General features: G+C 29.4%; 1 long non-coding RNA gene across 1 annotated transcript in view; it reads left to right on the top strand.

Annotated features, from left to right (window-relative positions):
- The window catches only part of LOC143229754 (uncharacterized), a 118,549-nt gene that overhangs the window by 58,335 nt on the left and 39,077 nt on the right, over positions 1-21,137 (top strand). The window lies entirely within an intron of this gene.

Below are 21,137 nucleotides of genomic sequence, written 5' to 3'. Positions count from 1 at the left end.
AAATCACAAATAGCCCATTATGTAGCATTTATGTTTAACATTTTATTAACGACAATACTTCATTCATAAAGAGTTTTCAAAATGATGTTGTCACTTTCTTGACCATATTCAACTATAAAATAAAATAATTTATATTTATTATATTTATATTTAGATGATAAAAACTTATTTTTATTTCAAATATATCCTGTAAAGTCTCAATACGAAAATAATAACAACTGTTTTTCGTTTCTAATGAACAACTAAAAAACCAGTGTTTTGTACGAATAACCTATTTATGTCTTTTATTCGAAAAACAAATGAAATAAATTTAAAAAAAAACAATATAATATTATTGAAAAATACACGAAGTTGAAGAATACATTGAGTATTGTTGTGACTATGCACTAATGAACAACAAATGGTAGCCTGTTTCTTCATTAATATGTATCAATAAGAGTAAGGTGCATGTGAGGTTTTTGAAATTTCATTAAACTACGTAGAAACTAATTGAAGAGCAGGGAAGTATAGATGACGTCACATTGTGTATAAAGAAAAGGGAGACATGAACTGTACAGATCATTGCAAAGGAAAAGTTATTTTGGGTTGGATCTGTCGTCCCTCAGAGAGCCGCATCCCAGTTAGCAGTGTTTGTGTACGTCAAGATTTCGTGTGTGAATTTCTTCGTTTGTTTATATACACTTGAGAACCTGTACCGTCATCCTGTTCAATGCAGACTTGGGAGCAATATCACTGAATTTCGATATTTTCCCCTATACTCAGGTTCTGAAAGCATTGCTAATTCTGATGTCTCTTACTAGATAAGTCGATCGGTTTGTTATTTTTTATCACACCATTCGGCTTACAGTGTCCTTTTTACTAGGGGTGTTTGGTGGCTGTCACGTGTTGTAAAATAGGTGAAACTTCACAGTCACTGAGGCGCCACGCACGATCATTAGATTCATTCAGAATTCTTCGTATCTAACCTTCGTATCTAAAGACCTGCCTTTACACGTTATAAATTTTGTGCACTCCACCACCACCAAAAATACTTTGTACTCGAAGCACTAGTTTTTTCCCTAGTGGAAGATTAAAATGACGCCTAAAACGATATCAGGTGCACGTGGCATTAAAAAAAAGGACGAAATTACAATCAGAAATATATATATATATAAGTGTTATTTAAACAATTTGTTACTTATGGTGGTTCTCTTCTTGTTTCAGGATCAATAAGCATAATATTTCGGCAACAGTTTTAGCAATGCGAAGTAATAATATCAACCTATAAAATTAATATAGATATGATTCTCACTTTATTTTCAACATAATAACAACATATAGAATTAATACAGATATCATCTTCACTTTATTTTTAATATAACAACAACCTATAAAATAAATAAAGATTGATCCGCACTTCATTTATAACATAACAACAACCTACAGAATTAATTTAGATATAATCCTCACTTTCTTTTTAATAGAACAACAACTTATAGAATTAATACACATAAGATCGTCACTTTGTTTTTAATAGAACAACAACTTATAGAATTAATACACATAAGATCGTCACTTTGTTTTTAATATAACAACAACCCATAGAATCAATATAGATATGATCCTCACTTGGTTCACAATACAACAACCTCTAGAATTAATACAGATATGGTCTGCACTTTGTTTTTAATATAACAACAACCTATGTACAGTAAATACAGATATGATCCTCACTTTCTTTTTAATATAACAACAATCTTTAGTATGAATGCAAATATAAACATTGTTTTTTTTAATAAAACATCGACGTATAGAGTTAATACAAATATAATACTCACTTTGATTTTAATATAAAAACAACCTTTAAAATTAATATAGATATGATCTTCACCTTGTTTTTGACATAAGAATAACTTATGCAGTTAAAACAGTTGTTATATTGAAATAAAATGAAAGTGATATCAGTCTTAATTCTATAGTTTGATATTATATAAAAACAACCTATAGAATCAATAAAGATATGATTCTCACTTTGTTTTAATATAACAACGACGTATATAATTTATACACACATAATCCTCATTTTGTTTTTTTGTAACAACAACCTAAATAATTGATATAGATATATGATTCTTACTTCGTAATAATATAACAAGAACTATAGAGTTAATATAAATAAGATTCTCCCTTTTATTTAATATAACAACAACCAAGAGAATTAAGTAGATATCATCCTCACTTTCTTCTTAATATAACAACAACTTATAGAATTAATATATATATGATCCTCATTTGTTTTCAATATAACAACAAGAAATTGAATTAATATAGATATGATCCTCACTTTGTTTTTATTATAACAACAACCTATAGAATAAATATAGATATTATCCTCACTTGTTTATAACATAATAACAACCTGTACAATTGATATAGATATGATCTTTACTTTGTGTTTATTATAACAACAACTTATAGAATTAATATAGATGTGATCCTCATTTTGTTTTTAACAAAATAACAACATATAGAATTACTATAAATATTATCTTCATTTTTAATATAACAACAACCTACAGAATTAATACAGATGTCATATTCACTTTGTTTTAATGTAACAACAACTTAAAGAATTACTATAAATATAATCCTCAATTTGTTTTTAATATGACAACAACCTAAAAAAATAAATATTTATATGATCCTCACTTTGTTTTAAATATAACAACAACATATAAGTTAATGCAGATATCATTCTCACTTTCTTTTTAATATAATAACAACTAACGTAATCACTACATACATAACCCTAGCTCTCATTTTGTTTCAATATAACAGCTACCTATAGAATTAATACAGATATAATCATCACTTTGTTTATAATACAACAACAACCTTCAGAATTAATATAGATATGATCCATACTTTGTTTTTAATATAACAACAACCTATAGAATTAACACAGATAAGACCCTGATTTTGTTTTAAATATAACAACAACCGATAGAAATAATATAGCTTTGATCCTCATCTTTCTTTTGAACATAACGACAACATTTAGAATTGCTATAAACATAATCCTCAATTTTAATATAGAAATAACCTAAAGAATTCATATAGCTATGATTTTCACTTTACTTTTAATATAACAACAACATAAAGAATTAATATAAATACAATCCTCACTTTGTTTTAATATGACAACAACCTAAAAATTAATACAGATATGATTCTTACTTTGTTTCAAATATAACAACAATTTATACAGTTAATACAGATATCATTCGCACTTTTTTTTAATATACTAACTACTAACATCGTCACTACATGTATAATCGTAGCTTTGTTTATATATAATATCAAACTGTAGAACTAAGACCGATTTGACTCTCATCTTGTTTCAATATAACCACAACCAAAAGAATTAATATAGATATGATTCCCCCTTTGTTTCTAATATGGCATCAACCAATTGAATTATTAAAAATATGATGGTGATTTTTAATATAACAACAACCTATAGAAAAATTATAGATATGATTGTGAATTCTTAATATAAAAACAACCTATAGAATTAGTACAAATATTATCCTCACTTTGTTTTTCATATAACAACAATCTTTAGAATTAATACAGATATAATCTTAGTTTTTAATTGAACATCAACGTATAGAATTAATACAAATATAATCCTTGTTTTGTTTTTAATGTAACAGCAACTTATCAAATTAATGAAGATATCATATTCACTTTGTTTTTAATATAACAACAACCTAAAGAATTAATATAGATATGATCCTCACTTTGTTTATAACATGTCAACAACCTAAGTATTTGATACAGTTATGATCTTCACTCTATTTTAAATATAACAACAATCTTTAGAATTAGAACAAACATAATCTTTGTTTTTAATAGAAAATCAACATATAGAATTAATAAAAATATAATCCTTAGATTATTTTTAATATAACAATCTGAAGAATTGATATAGATAAGATCCTCACTTTGAGTTAAATATAACAACAACCTATACAGTTAATACAGATATCATTTCCATTTTCTTTTTAATATATTAACAACTAAATTATCAATACATAAATATAATCTACATTTTGTTTTTATATATAATATCAAACTATAGAATTAAGACTGTTGTGACTTTCATTTTGTTTCAATATAATTACAACCTATAGAATTAATACAGATATCATTCTCCTTTGTTTTTTAATATAACAACAAGTAATAGAATCAATACAAAAATGATCCTCACTATGTTTTTTATATAATATCAAACTAAAAAGATAAGACTGATATGATTCTTATTTTGTTGAATATACCAACAACTTATAGAATTACTACCCATATCATCCTTACTTTGTTTTTAATATAACAACAACCTATAGAATGAATATAGATAAGATCTTTACTTTGGTTTTGATATAACAACTTATAGAATTAATATAGAAATGATCCTCATTTTGTTTTAATATAACAAAGATCTATAGAATTAATACAGATATCATCCCGACTTTGTTTTTAATATAACAACAAGTAATAGAATCAATAAAAAATTATTTTATCTATGTTTCTTATATAATATCAAACTAAAAAGACAAGACTGATATGATTATTATTTTGTTAAATATACCAGCAACCTATAGAATTAATACCGATATCATCCTCACTTTGTTTTTAATATAACAACAACCTATAGAATCAATATGGATATGATCTTCACTTTGTTTTTTAATATAACAGTGACTCATGGAATTAATATAGCTATGATTCTCATTTTCTTTTCAATATAGCGTGAACCTATGGAATTAACATATTTATAATTCTCACTTTGTTTTTAATATAACACGGATCTATAGACTTACTACAAATATAATCCTCAATTTGTTTTCAATATAACGACAATCTTTAGAATTAATACAGGTATAATCTTTGTTTCTCAAATAGTACATCAACCTATGGAATTAATACAGTTACAATCCTCACAGTTTTAATATAACGAAACCTATAGAAATAACACATATATAATCTTCACTTTGTTACAACAGTGTTGTTTTAATACAACAGTATACAGAATTAATACGGATATAACTCTCACATTGTTTTTATTATAATATCAAATTATGGAATTAAGACAGTTATGACCCTCATTTTGTTTTAATATAACAACAATCTCTAGAAATAATACAGATATGATCATCACCTTGTTTTTAATACAACAAAATATAAAATTAATACAGATATAATTCTCAGTATGTTTTTAATATAACAACAACTAATAGAATCAATACAGATATAACCCTCAGTTTCTTTTTAATATAATATCAAACTACAGAATTAAAACAGATATTACTCTCATTTTGTTTCAATATAACAACAACCTTTAGAATTAATACAGATATGATCATCACTTTGTTTTTAATATAACAGCATGTATAATTAATACGAGGGCTGTTCAAAAAATACGCGGACTGACGTCATAAAACAAAATGTACTTTATTTAAAAGTTACAGGTCTGGGACCCCTTCAAAGTACTCTCCGCCCCAACGCTTATCCCAAAACGGTGTTTCCACTTGTTGAAAAGTCCTGGTACGCTTCTTTTGTAATGTTCTCCAGCTCCTTCGTCGCATTTGCCTTAATCTCGGAAATCGTCTCAAATCTTCTTCCTTTCAAGGGTCTTTTGAGTTTGGGGAACAAGAAAAAATCGCAAGGAGCAAGGTCAGGTGAGTAGAGGGGTGGGGAAGAACAGTGATCGAGTGTTTGGCCAAAAACTCACGAGTTCTGAGGCACAAATTTCGCAGCAACGCGGTGCATCTTCAATTTTTCGGTCAAAATCTCGTAACAAGATCCAACTGATATCCCACACTCTTCAGCAAGCTCCCTGACAGTCAGACGTCGATTTGCCCACACCAGGGTGTTGATTTTGTCGACGTGTGAGTCGTCAGTTGACGTGGAAGGACGTCCAGGATGCTCATCATCTTCAATGGACTGTCGATCATCCTTAAAACGTTCATGTCACTTGAAACATGCCGTACGCTTCATAGCAACATCACCGTAAGCCGTGTTAAGCATAGCAAAAGTTTCAGTCGCAGATTTTCCAAATTTAACACAAAATTTCACAGTAAGTCATTGCTCCTTCAGGTCATTCATTCTGAAATCCGCCAAACGAAAAAATCGCACTTCACTTAAAACCGCGTAGCTAATACACAAATGAAGATATCTGCAATCGGGAAATGGCGTTGTGATCAGCTGATCTGTGCAAACCTAGCGACACCAAACGGATTCCCCTGGAACCAACTGGAGCCGTGCAATTCAGACAGTCCGCGTATTTTTTTAACAGACCTCGTACACATATATTATTTTCAGTATGTTTGTAATATAGCATCAACCTACAGAATTAATAAAGATGTGATCATTACTCTGTTTTTAATATATCAACAAGCTTGAATTGATCCAGCTAAAAGATTAATACAAATACAATCCTCACTTTTTGATATAACAACAACCAATAGTATTAATACAGATATAACTCTTACTTTGTTTTAAATATAATATCAAATCATAGAATTAAGGCAAGTATGATCCTCTCTTTATTTTAAGTATAAGAACAACCTATAGAATTAATACAAGTATTATCATGAATTTGTTTTTAACATAACAACCTATAAAATGAATACAGATATAATCTTCACTTTGTTTTTCATATAACATCAACCAATACAGTTAATAAAGGTATAATCTTCACTTTGTTTTTAATGTAATAACAACTTACAGAAGTAATATAGATATGTTTTTCATTTTCTTTTTAATATATCAACAACGTATAGCATTAATACACACATAATCCTCATTTTCTTTTCAGTATAGCAACAACCTATAGAATTAATACAAGTATGATTATTAATTTGTTTTAATATAACACCAACCTGTAGAATTACTACAAATTTAATCCTCACTTTGTTTTCAATATAAAGACAATCTTTAAAATTAACACAGATATAATCTTTGTTTTTTTTAATACAGCATCATACCCATAGAATTAATATAGTTATTATCCTTATTTTGTTTTGATATAACAAAACCTATAGAATTCACACAAATATAAGAGCACTTTGTTTTAACATAACAACATACAGAATTAATACAGATATAATTCTCACTTTATTATAAGTACAACCTATAGAATTTATACAGATGTGTTCATTACTCTGTTTTTAATATATCAACAACTCACATAATTGATACAGGCACAGGATTAATACAAATATAATCCACACTTTTTTATAACCTCACTTTGTTTTAAATATTATCTCATATAGCCTAATGTCAAATATAATATTTACATTGTTTTTTATATAACATCAACTTAAAAAATTGATACAGATATTATCCACATTTCCTTTTTAACAGAACAAAAGCCTATAGACATAATACAGATATGATTCTCACGTTGTTTTTAATATTATAACATATATAATTAAGACAAATATAATCCTTATTTCGTTTTAATATAACAACATATAGAATTAACACAAATATTATCCTCACTTTGTTTTTGATACAACAACAACCAGTAGAATTTATACAAACATGACTATCATTTTGCTTTTAACATAACCACAACCTACGAAAGTGATAAAGATATAATTCTCACTTTGTTTTAGATAATACAACCTATAGAATTCGTACAGATATAATCCTCAATTTGTTTTCAATATGATATCAAATATTGGTTTGAGGCAGTTATGATTTTTACTTAGTTTTTAATATAACAACAACTCATATAGTTTGTACAGATATAGGATTAACACAAATATAATCCTCACTTTGTTTTTGATATAACAACACCCAATGCAATTAATACAAATAAAATCATCACTTTGTTTTGAAAATAACAACAAGCCACAGAATTAATACAGATATGATTCTCGCTTTGTGTATTTAATACAACAACAACCTATAAGATTAATACAGATATAACCCTTACTTTCTTTTTCATATAATATCAACCTATAAAAATCAGGCAAATATGATCCTCACTTTATTTTAAGTATAAGAACAACCTACATAATTAATATAATTATGATCATCAGTTTCTTTTTAATATAACATCAACCTATAGAATTAATAGAAGTATAATCCTTACGTTGCTCTAAATATAACATCAACCTATAGAATTAATAGAGGTATAATCCTCACTTTGCTCTAAATATAACATCAACCTATAGAATTACTAGAGGTATAATCCTCACGTTGCTCTAAATATAACATCAACCTATAGAATTAATAGAGAAATTATCCTCACTTTCTCTAAATATAACATCAACCTATAGAATTAATAGAGAAATAATCCTCACTTCGCTCTAAATATAACATCAACCTATAGAATTAATAGAGTTATAATCCTCACGTTGCTCTAAATATAACATCAATCTTTAGAATGAATAGAGGTATAATCCTCACTTTGCTCTAAATATAACATCAACCTATAGAATTAATAGAGGTATAATCCTCACTTTGCTCTAAATATAACATCAACCTAGAGAATTAATAGAGGTATAATCCTCACGTTGTTCTAAATATAACATCAGCCTATAGAATTAATAGAGAAATTATCCTCACTTTCTCTAAATATAACATCAACCAATAGAATTAATAGAGAAATAATCCTCACTTTCTCTAAATATAACATCAACCTATAGAATTAATAGAGAAATAATCCTCACTTTGCTCTCAATATAACATCAATCTTTAGAATGAATAGAGGTATAATCCTCACTTTGCTCTAAACATAACATCAACCTATAGAATTAATAGAGGTATAATCCTCACTTTGCTCTAAATATAACATCAACCTATAGAACTAACAGAGGTATAATCCTCACATTGCTCTAAATATAACATCAACCTATAGAATTAATAGAGGTATAATCCTCACTTTGCTCTAAATATAACATCAACCTATAGAATTAATAGAGGTATAATCCTCACGTTGCTCTAAATATAACATCAGCCTATAGAATTAATAGAGAAATTATCCTCACTTCCTCTAAATATAACATCAACCTATAGAATTAATAGAGGTATAATCCTCACTTTGCTCTAAATATAACATCAACCTATAGAATTAATAGAGGTATAATCCTCACGTTGCTCTAAATATAACATCAGCCTATAGAATTAATAGAGAAATAATCCTCACTTTGCTCTAAATATAACATTAACCTATAGAATTAATAGAGGTATAATCCTCACGTTGCTCTAAATATAACATCAACCTATAGAATTATCCTCACGTTGCTTTAAATATAACATCAACCTATAGAATTAATAGAGGTATAATCCTCACTTTGCTCTAGATATAACATCAACCTATAGAATTAATAGAGGTATAATCCTCACTTTGCTCTAGATATAACATCAACCTATAGAATTATTAAAGGTATAATCCTCACTTTGCTCTAAATATAACATCAGCCTATAGAATTAATAGAGAAATTATCCTCACTTTCTCTACATATAACATCAACCTATAGAATTAATAGAGGTATAATCCTCACTTTGCTCTAAATATAACATCAACCTATAGAATTAATAGAGGTATAATCCTCACGTTGCTCTAAATATAACATCAGCCTATAGAATTAATAGAGAAATTATCCTCACTTCCTCTAAATATAACATCAACCTATAGAATTAATAGAGGTATAATCCTCACTTTGCTCTAAATATAACATCAACCTATAGAATTAATAGAGGTATAATCCTCACGTTGCTCTAAATATAACATCAGCCTATAGAATTAATAGAGAAATAATCCTCACTTTGCTCTAAATATAACATTAACCTATAGAATTAATAGAGGTATAATCCTCACGTTGCTCTAAATATAACATCAACCTATAGAATTATCCTCACGTTGCTTTAAATATAACATCAACCTATAGAATTAATAGAGGTATAATCCTCACTTTGCTCTAGATATAACATCAACCTATAGAATTAATAGAGGTATAATCCTCACTTTGCTCTAGATATAACATCAATCTTTAGAATGAATAGAGGTATAATCCTCACTTTGCTCTAAACATAACATCAACCTATAGAATTAATAAAGGTATAATCCTCACTTTGCTCTAAATATAATATCAACCTATAGTATTAACAGATGTATAATCCTCACATTGCTCTAAATATAACATCAACCTATAGAATTAATAGAGGTATAATTCTCACTTTGCTCTAGATATAACATCAACCTATACAATTAATAAAGAAATTATCCTCACTTTTCTCTAAATATAACATCAACCTATAGAATTAATAGAGTTATAATCATCACTTTGCTCTAAGTATAACATCAACCTATAGAATTAATAGAGGTATAATCCTCACGTTGCTCTAAATATAACATCAGCCTATAGAATTAATAGAGAAATTATCTTCACTTTCTCTAAATATAACATCAACCTATAGAATTAATAGAGAAATAATCCTCACTTTGCTCTAAATATAACATCAATCTTTAGAATGAATAGAGGTATAATCCTCATTTTGCTCTAAATATAACATCAACCTATAGAATTAATAAAGGTATAATCCTCACTTTGCTCTAAATATAACATCAACCTATAGCTCTAAATATAACATCAACCTATACAATTAATAGAGGTATAATCCTCACTTTGCTCTAAATATAACATCAACCTATAGAATTAATAGATAGAGTATAATCCTCACGTTGCTCTAAATATAACATCAACCTATAGAATTAATCAGAGAATTAATAGAAATATAATCCTCACGTTGCTCTAAATATAACATCAACCTATAGAATTAATAGAGAAATTATCCTCACTTTCTCTAAATATAACATCAACCTATAGAATTAATATAATCCTCACTTTGCTCTAAATATAACATCATCTATAGAATTAATAGAGGTATAATCCTCACTTTGCTCTAAAATAACATCAACCTATAGAATTAAGAGGTATAATCCTCACTTTGCTCTAAATATAACATCAACCTATAGAATTAATAGAGGTATAATCCTCACTTTGCTCTAAATATAACATCAACCTATAGAATTAATAATCCTCAGCTCTAAAAATAGAATTAATAGAGGTATAATCCTCACTTTGCTCTAAATATAACATCAACCTAGAAATAGATAACATCTAAATATAACCTATAGAATTAATAGAGGTATAATCCTCACTTTGCTCTAAATATAACATCAACCTATAGAATTAATAGAGGTATAATCCTCACGTTGCTCTAAATATAACATCAACCTATAGAATTAATAGAGGTATAATCCTCACTTTGCTCTAAATATAACATCAACCTATACAATTAATAAAGAAATTATCCTCACTTTGCTCTAAATATAACATCAACCTATAGAATTAATAGAGTTATAATCCTCACGTTGCTCTAAATATAACATCAACCTATTTAGAGGTATAATCCTCACTTTGCTCTAAATATAACATCAACCTATACAATCAATAGAGAAATTATTTTCACTTTGCTCTAAATATAACATCAACCTATACAATTAATAGAGAAATTATCCTCACTTTGCTCTAAATATAACATCAACCTATAGAATTAATAGAGTTATAATCCTCACGTTGCTCTAAATTGCTCTAAATATAACATCAATAACTCAACCTATAGAATAGAATAGAGTTGTATAATCCTCACTTTGCTCTAAATATAACATCAACCTATAGAATTAATAGAGGTATAATCCTCACTTTGCTCTAAATATAACATCAACCTATAGAATTAATAGAGGTATAATCCTCACGTTGCTCTAAATATAACATCAACCTATAGAATATAATAGCTTTAAATATAACATCAACCTATAGAATTAATAAGGTATAATCCTCACTTTGCTCTAAATATAACATCAACCTATAGAATTAATAGAGGTATAATCCTCACGTTGCTCTAAATATAACATCAACCTATAGAATTAACAGAGGTATAATCCTCACGTTGCTTTAAATATAACATCAACCTATAGAATTAATAGAGAAATAATCCTCACTTTGAGGTATAATCCTCACTTTGCTCTAAATATAACATCAACCTATAGAATTAATAGAGGTATAATCCTCACTTTGTCAACCTATACAATTAATAATCCTCACGTTGCTCTAAATATAACATCAACCTATAGAATTAATAGAGCCTATAGAATTAATAGGAGAAATTATCCTCACTTTCTCTAAATATAACATCAACCTATAGAATTAATAGAGAAATAATCCTCACTTTGCTCTAAATATAACATCAATCTTTTGAATGAATAGAGGTATAATCCTCACTTTGCTCTAAACATAACATCAACCTATAGAATTAATAAAGGTATAATCCTCACTTTGCTCTAAATATAACATCAACCTATAGAATTAATAAAGGTATAATCCTCACTTTGCTCTAAATATAACATCAACCTATAGAATTAACAGAGGTATAATCCTCACATTGCTCTAAATATAACATCAACCTATAGAATTAATAGAGATATAATCCTCACGTTGCTCTAAATATAACATCAACCTATAGAATTAATAGAGAAATTATCCTCACGTTGCTCTAAATATAACATCAACCTATAGAATTAATAGAGGTATAATCCTCACGTTGCTCTAAATATAACATCAACCTATAGAATTAATAAAGGTATAATCCTCACTTTGCTCTAAATATAACATCAACCTATAGAATTAATAGAGGTATAATCCTCACTTTGCTCTAAATATAACATCAACCTATAGAATTAATAGAGGTATAATCCTCACTTTGCTCTAAATATAACATCAACCTATAGAATTACTAGAGTTATAATCCTCACGTTGCTCTAAATATAACATTAACTTATAGAATTAATAGAGGTATAATCCTCACTTTGCTCTAAATATAACATCAACTTATACAATTAATAGAGAAATTATCCTCACTTTGCTCTAAATATAACATCAACCTATAGAATTAATAGAGTTATAATCCTCACGTTGCTCTAAATATAACATTAACCTATAGAATTAATAGAGGTATAATCCTCACTTTGCTCTAAATATAACATCAACCTATAGAATTAATAGAGTTATAATCCTCACGTTGCTCTAAATATAACATCAACCTATAGAATTAATAGAGGTATAATCCTCACGTTGCTCTAAATATAACATCAACCTATAGAATTAATAGAGGTATAATCCTCACGTTGCTCTAAATATAACATCAACCTATAGAATTAATAGAGGTATAATCCTCACTTTGCTCTAAATATAACATCAACCTATAGAATTAATACAGATTTAATTCTCACTCTGTTTTTAAAAGCGAAATGTTTCTATATTATAAATGTTCAGTACGTGAGTAACTTCTTTGTTGGTTCTTATTATAAAATACTGTTAAAATTGAAAGCCATTTATATTATTCTAAAATTTACAAATGTATACAAATACTTCAAAGGTTATTTGAAGTAATATTTTAGCTAAGAAATTGTAAATCCCACTGTTGTAAAGTTATATCAGTTGTTTCTCATTTGTCTGCTTGTATAAAAATCGCGAACTGGTGATTCGCCACATGACTTATTATGTAAATTATTGATCATTTAATATACAATCGTAAACGTATATTTATTTGAGGAGGCTTAAGATGTTTAGAATTATTGACATTTTACATTTTGTTTACTTACTTACCTATTTTAGAGCAAAGCCACATTGGACTATCGGCTGTGTACATCGCGAGGAATCGAACTCCAGATTTTAGGATCGTAATCCTTAGACTTAAAAGTGTCCCATTGGAGAACATTGTCGTATTACTTCAAACTGAAATACAGTCATTACGAATAGTAAAGACAAACTGAAACTTATTTTGTACACTTAAGTATACTTGTTGGTAAGTCCTGAACTATTCAAAACTAGTATCTTCAAATAATTGTTCCGGAACATCTTAATTGGAGGCACTGGAAGAAACGTTACTTACCTTTTATAAATATTCCATTTTGTGTTCTCTAATATGAACATTTTGGAAGCATGAAAGCTAGTCCGAGAAAATGAGATTGGATCTATTACCAGATTCTTTTCTAATGAATACTTTATTTGTTGCATGGTAAAGAAAGACTCATCTATGAAAAAAAAAAAGGTTTTAAATTGTTGAAAACGGAATACACCTCACTGAATTTCTCATGTATAGACCGGTATTTTGAGGTTTGTAACAAGTTGTACACTGGTACAGCTCTCAGTTGCGGCTGTGAGTATTTGATTCAATCTCGAAGCGGATAAAACGTGGTTGCACAGAACTACAATCAATAGTTTGCGGTCGTCCAGTTGGGTTTCAGCTGATGATCTGCCTTGACCATCTGCCTCTAAACTGTGCCAGAGGCTTTGGTGTAATTCCACATACTGCTAACGACAGTTTAAGAACTTGTAGTCAATTTGCAGCAGCCTGTGATTGTTCGGCTTCCGTTCTTCCTACTACTCTCAGCAGGAATGAAGCAAGTAATGGCCTTTTCTTAAGGTTTAGATATCGTTCATAAGTAATTTGAAGTACTTTAAACACTGTGATTCACTTCAAAGTGACAACCGAAACAAGACTTTGCGAGGCCACTACATCTTGTACAGATTATAAGATAAATAACTTTTTTTTATATCAGATGTCTGATTTAAATAACAACCTTGAAGAGATTTTTGGCATTAATTCGTAGGTTTCTTACTTCGTCGTAATTATAATCTTCTAAATTCGTTGTCGCTTAATTTATTTTATACGGCGCGTTTTTTCTGATCTTGGCATAATGCGTCGCTATATCTTTTTTATTAACAGCTAATATTATAAAATATAAAATAAATAAAAAATCAACTCATAATCTCTTTAATTAACACATAATTGTTCTACATTAAAGAAAAAACAAATATTACAATCGTTAGATTGTGTTCATAACGTCAAATCGTGTTATACAACAAATGTATATGAATAACATGTTTTTTCTCTAGTATAGAGTCTCCCTGTCACTTGAAGTTCAAAACAAATAACGGACAGGTGTGACCTAGGGGATGTGACGAATTATGAATTCGGTGGTCGATGTTTCGTGTCCTCTGCTATTAAATTACGTTTCGAATTATCGGGTTATAGGTGAGTTATAAGAGTGACGGTCAAATCCCAATATTTATTTTCTCCTTGGTTTATGAGTTCAAGATTGTGGTCAGCGATACACAAATAGAACCCGTGTAACTATCCCAAACGAACAAAACTTATGAACATGTTTTATTCTGTTTTATAATATCATCTAATGGATTAATACCCAAATGTTCAGAAAACGATTATTATTGTTACGTGTACGACCTCTCTGTAAAATTCAGTTAAAAACTTCCAGATCAACCTTTCTGCTCTGTAACATCGCCTAATGGATCTAAAATTATCAAAGTAATTTTTCTCGAAGCAAAAATTCTAAATTATGCAATAATATTTCTTTTGTGAAAGAATGCTCTACAAAATCGTATCTTAAATATTAGGTCTGGTTTGGTTTTCGCGCGAAGCTACACGAAGACTACCTGCGCTAGCCGTCTCTAATTTAGCAGTGTAAGACTAGATAGAAGGCAAATAGTCATCACCACCCATCGTCAATTCTTGGGCAACTCTTTTACCAACGAATAGTGGGATTGACCTCACATTATAATGCCCCCACGGCTGAAAGGGCGAGCATGTATAGTGAGATTGTGATTTGAAACTGCGACCCTCATATTACGAGTCGAGTGCCTTAATCACCAGGCCATGCTGGACCTAAAATGTTAGTAAACCTGGACTTTGAATCCTAGAGTTACTTGTTCGTTTTTCGTAACTGGAAAAAAAAAACACTCATCTTTGCACTTTGGGACCGTAGGTGTTGTGTAAGAGTGAATGTCAAATCCTACTATTAGGACAGAAAGAGTACTCCGAGAGTTAGCGGTGGGTGTTACTAACTAGCTACCTTCCCTCTAATCTGACAGTACCAAACTGGGGACGTCTATTTTCGGGTTGTCTTACTGTATCTTTAGTCAAAAATTCTAATGAAACAGTCAAATTTCTATAAGATTCCGCTTGTAGTATGATATCAGAAACGTCGTAAGTCAGCTTTTCACTTTGATATCATTGGCTGTAAACTGAAAACAAAAACTTTGACGTAAAAATTCCGTGGAAATATATCTATCTGTAATATAATTGCAAAAGTTTTTTTTGTATCACTGTTTAAAACAAAAGCTGAAATTCACAATAGTTTTATGCTGTTAGACACAAAACTACACGTTGGGCTATTTGTGCTCTGCGAGTATCTCAATCAAATTTTAGCGTTATGAGCCCTCAGACTCACCGTTGAGCCAGTTTACAGATAAAAGTTTTTTCCGATATGTTTTTTATTTATCTCTTTTAAGAGATCTCTCGAGAAAAGAACTTATAAAACTGCGAACGAATTATTCTGTTTTGTAAGTTCACACTCTAAAATAAGATTGCAAATTTACAAATGTATTTTGCTGTTCCATATTAAAATTAAAGGAAGAGAAATTACACATTTTTCTATATTTTATGTAAGCCTAAAAGCTGAAGTTATTTCTACTTTATGAAATTACTTCGACCGCTCACTGGTTTAGTTGTAAGTCTAAAAGTCTATAAAGCTAAAAAACCAGGACTTGATACCCATGGTGCGCACAGCAGAGATAGCCCCTACGTTGATCTATTTGTAACAACAAAACAAACAAACAGTAGTTGTGTTAGCTATTCCTTACTGATAGATTTCTACTCTCTTAGTGCCAGAATGACTTGAGTAATAATTTGAATAGTTGAAAATTGGCGTGTCAGCTCTTGAAAGTATTTTCATATAAATTTTGCAAATCAAAGTAACAAAATTCTCTGTGTTTTATGTAAAAAACCTTCTTTCAGTTAAAGTTTGGTATATTCAACCTGACCGATACCTTATGTACGCACGAGCTAATCTACAAGGGTAAAGATATCTGTAATCTACATAATTTTGAACAACTTACCAGAAAAAAGGGACTTCCACATTGGCTCAGAAGCAAATTTGAAGGCTTATAACGTTGTAACGACAAAAAAAACAACGGAGTATCGATACCTCAGGTGTGCTCAGTACAATATAGCCCAACGGGTAGTGCAACCACTCAAATACTTTCGCTGCTACAGGAACCGAATAATGAGGTGAATTTGCACCTTCATAACGTAATCCAGAGCTTAAAGCGTTTGGTGACACCACAGCTCGAACCTTGTACCTTTTGATAAAAGGCTCGAAAGTGTAATTCAACTAAAGTTTTCTAATCTTTTCATGCAAAATACATCTCCACGTCAAATAGCGTTTTATGTTGTTTTACAAGTTCCTTTTTTGTTAATAACATAGTTAAATTTAATTTTTAAGGACACATAAATTAATTCTTCTTTACTTATACGTTTTGATATGTATTAAAGTTCAGGTTTTCGCCTATGCATGTCACTGTGCCTTTTTTAATGCATTAATATAAAAGGATATTGTTTCGGTAAAAACCGGTTTTACTGTTGTTTGTGATTCTGGTCACTGATATCAGCATTTCTCTTTCTACATTCTCGGCACTTTTTTACTAGTTGAAAATAATTATTGTTCTTTTTTAGAATAAATATAGATTTTGGTTGTTTAGTTTATCTAACTCTTATTTTACACCTTAGCCTTATTTAACCTTACTTTCGCATTATATCTTTATGGACTTAATACAATAGCTAGAACGGGCCAGAAAGTTTATTTGTTTATGTTATAATAAAGTCATTTACAAAATATTCCATGGCTTATATTAAATTTTGTTAATGAACTTTCTATGAAACGATATACTGCACAAAAGACATTACAGTTACAGCTTTGCTACTTTGCTTAAAGTAAAAAAAAATCATTTTCTAAGTTCTATCTTGTCTCTGTTTTTATGTACTAATCTTCAAAATCAGTAACTTAAAGATAACGGCATAAAAATGTAACTAGTAATACACCACTTACTGGAAATTTTGTATTTTTCCATTCAATGAGAGTTTACTTTAATGGAAAATCAAGTATTACACGTAATTTTTGTTTTAATCGTGATAATTGTGCAATCCGCCAGTGGGTAATGGATAAAATTATTAACTTACAACACTAAAATACTTACCTCCATTCATTTCCCGTCGTGGATAAAACAAAGCTGGATATCGTGTAGTTTTGCGCTAAGACAAACAAACAATCATTGTACGTCTTTGTAAACAGCATTTACGTTATGCAAAAAAGACCGATTGACAGGGGTTAACCCAGACCAGTTTTAATTGTCTAATTAACGAATGGTATGAAGTCTAGAAACTTTTCACTGGATGATTTACATAGATAAATTACAGTTTTGAAACATTCTCTTTCGTAAATGTATCCATTGGTAGTTTTATGAGATATCATTAAAAATTATAATAAGTTATCCTTATTTATAGGTTAACTTAGCCCCCATTAAATGGTTTATAATTGATTACCTTCTATAAACTGGAAAATATAATTCTTAGCCCTTGAACATATTAAAAGGCTTAATTATATACCCCGTTAAATCGATCTTTACAGAAAAATATTTATTCGACAAACTGCCTTATTTAAAACAGGTTTCACTTTAAATATTTCACATGTTCGTCGGGTTTATAACAGGTTGTTATTATTAAATAAACTTATTATCTGTCATTACTGTTATGTCTTAGAACGCTATGTGACTGTGATTATGGTCGAATTTATGTAACAATAGCAGTTCAACATGTTCATGTAGTGATCAAAACCTCCTTCCAGGGTACGGTAAAGTTCTTGTTTCTACCAGGTTAAGCCGAACATGTCGCTGGCTATACTTATCATTATTTACTAAGTAAAAGCTGGAATATGTTATGTATCTTATTAGTGTTGTTTTAATAAAAATTCATAACGTTATAACAAAGTATACTCAGAATGTTGTTCTTCCACAAAAACTATTTGCAGATACAACGATCTAGTCGTAGTAACCAATATGAAAACAAAGGAAGATATACGTACTTTTTTACACCACTTATAAAACACTAATTATATAGTACGTCAGATATATGCTGTATAACATCAGAACATCAGTTCATTATATTAGAAACATGCCCGAATAAACAGTGATGCTAACAATTATTTATGGTCAAGTGATAAAATATTTTATACCATCGAATTATATAAAAAATATAAAAAAATTCACTCAATAAATACGTCCCAGTCTCAATACGATTTAGGAGTTTTTCATTTATTTGTTGTTTTGGCAACTGCAAATGAATTTAATGTAATATTTCGACCAATAGAAACTTTCACTGCTGGTAATAATATTTTTATTCCTAAGGATGTTTACTTCACTTTACATTTGTATCATTATTACTTGACAAGCACACAATCCAGAATTTTTTTAAAACCAGAACCCTGAAACACAAAGTATCAAAGTACATCTTACTGAATTTGTTGCTGATAAAGAGTGTATTTTTCTTTGTGTCTACTTTTTTTTTTATATCGATATAATAGTTTTCTGGTTGTGCAGGAAATAAATGCGACCTTTAAAGGTGAAGGTTTGTTCTGCTTCAAGTAAGTGTTTTAATTATCATACGTCTGCTCTAGCTGAAAGTGTTATTGGACCTTTTCATCAGTTCGTTATTTTATAAACTCGGTTTTTATTTCTCTACTGGTCCATATAAAAATTTAGAAGGTTTATAAAATTAAAATTCTGGTTTTGATACCCGCTTCTGGTGGAGCATAAATAATCCATTGTGCAGCTTTGTGCTTCACAACAAGTAAGATTATACAAAAAGAGATATATTAAGTTTTTACTGGTTTTTCAATACATTCACCACAATAGTCAGATGTTTTTAATGGAAAATATTATTTGACCATTTTATTACGAAGCGTAAAGACATCGCCTACTCTTTACAGTTTTTACTTAAAATAACAAATACGTATCAATGAGCACATACCTTTTATTTTCTGTTTGGAGATAAACAGGTAGATATAAAAAGAGGTGTCGTTTTTATTTAGTAATAGTTTCCAAGTATTCAAAATGAACGTTCGCAAAATTTAAGTGTCTCATCAATGCACTGAATTGTTTCAGAGTTTCATTTCATAAGAATTTAATTTCAGACTGACATATCTTTATGTATGATTATAGTTATAACAAGAGTCTACTAGCTTCATCTGTATGTAGCAAAATAGCTGGTGATTTTGTTTACTTTAGGAATAGATGTATAATAAACACTGGAATAATACGTGTTAATACATGTGATAGCTAAATTGAAAGCAAATTGATATACCACTCACACCAGACACCAGTAGTAACTATTAGGCGTAAGTGAAGGTTCAGTTAATATGTCTTATTCTGGTGTAGTTCTTACCAGCTATAATAGCGCTAACAATGTGAAGACTTCAAGTTAATCAGCTCAAATTTTGTAGCATATATTCAACACAAGCTCTAAAGTTACCGTAAAATATTTTATCAGTGCGTAGCATAGAAAGTAGAATTTCATCCTCGCTTAGCAACAGCCAGTCATATGAGACAAAAACAAGATAACTTATTATATTTCAATCTCAGTTATGTATCACAAAATGGAAAATGTTTGTAGTTCAAAGAAAGTCAATGCTCATGGTTGAGTCTGTGCGCTTTATTTAAACAGTAGTAGCTGTCGAACTATTTGTAGCTCTGGTTGAGTCTGTGCGCTTTTCTTAAACAGTAGTAGCTGTCGAACTATTTGTAGCTCCGGTTGAGTCTGTGCGCTTTTCTTAAACAGTAGTAGCTGTCGAACTATTTGTAGCTCCGGTTGAGTCTGTGCGCTTTTTTTAAACAGTAGTAGCTGTCGAACTATTTGTAGCTCCGGTTGAGTCTGTGCGCTTTTCTTAAACAGTAGTAGCTGTCGAACTATTTGTAGCTCCGGTTGAGTCTGTGCGCTTTTCTTAAACAGTAGTAGCTGTCGAACTATTTGTAGCTCCGGTTGAGTCTGTGCGCTTTTCTTAAACAGTAGTGGCTGTCTAACTATTTGTAGCTCCGGTTGAGTCTGTGCGCTTTTCTTAAACAGTAGTAGCTGTCGAACTATTTGTAGCTCCGGTTGCTCCTCATATT

This window comes from Tachypleus tridentatus, chromosome 10 (assembly GCF_004210375.1).
Source record: "Tachypleus tridentatus isolate NWPU-2018 chromosome 10, ASM421037v1, whole genome shotgun sequence".
Classification (NCBI taxonomy): Eukaryota; Metazoa; Arthropoda; class Merostomata; order Xiphosura; family Limulidae; genus Tachypleus; species Tachypleus tridentatus.
Note: the sequence above shows the minus strand (reverse complement) of the source record. Positions and strands in the feature narration are given on the sequence as shown.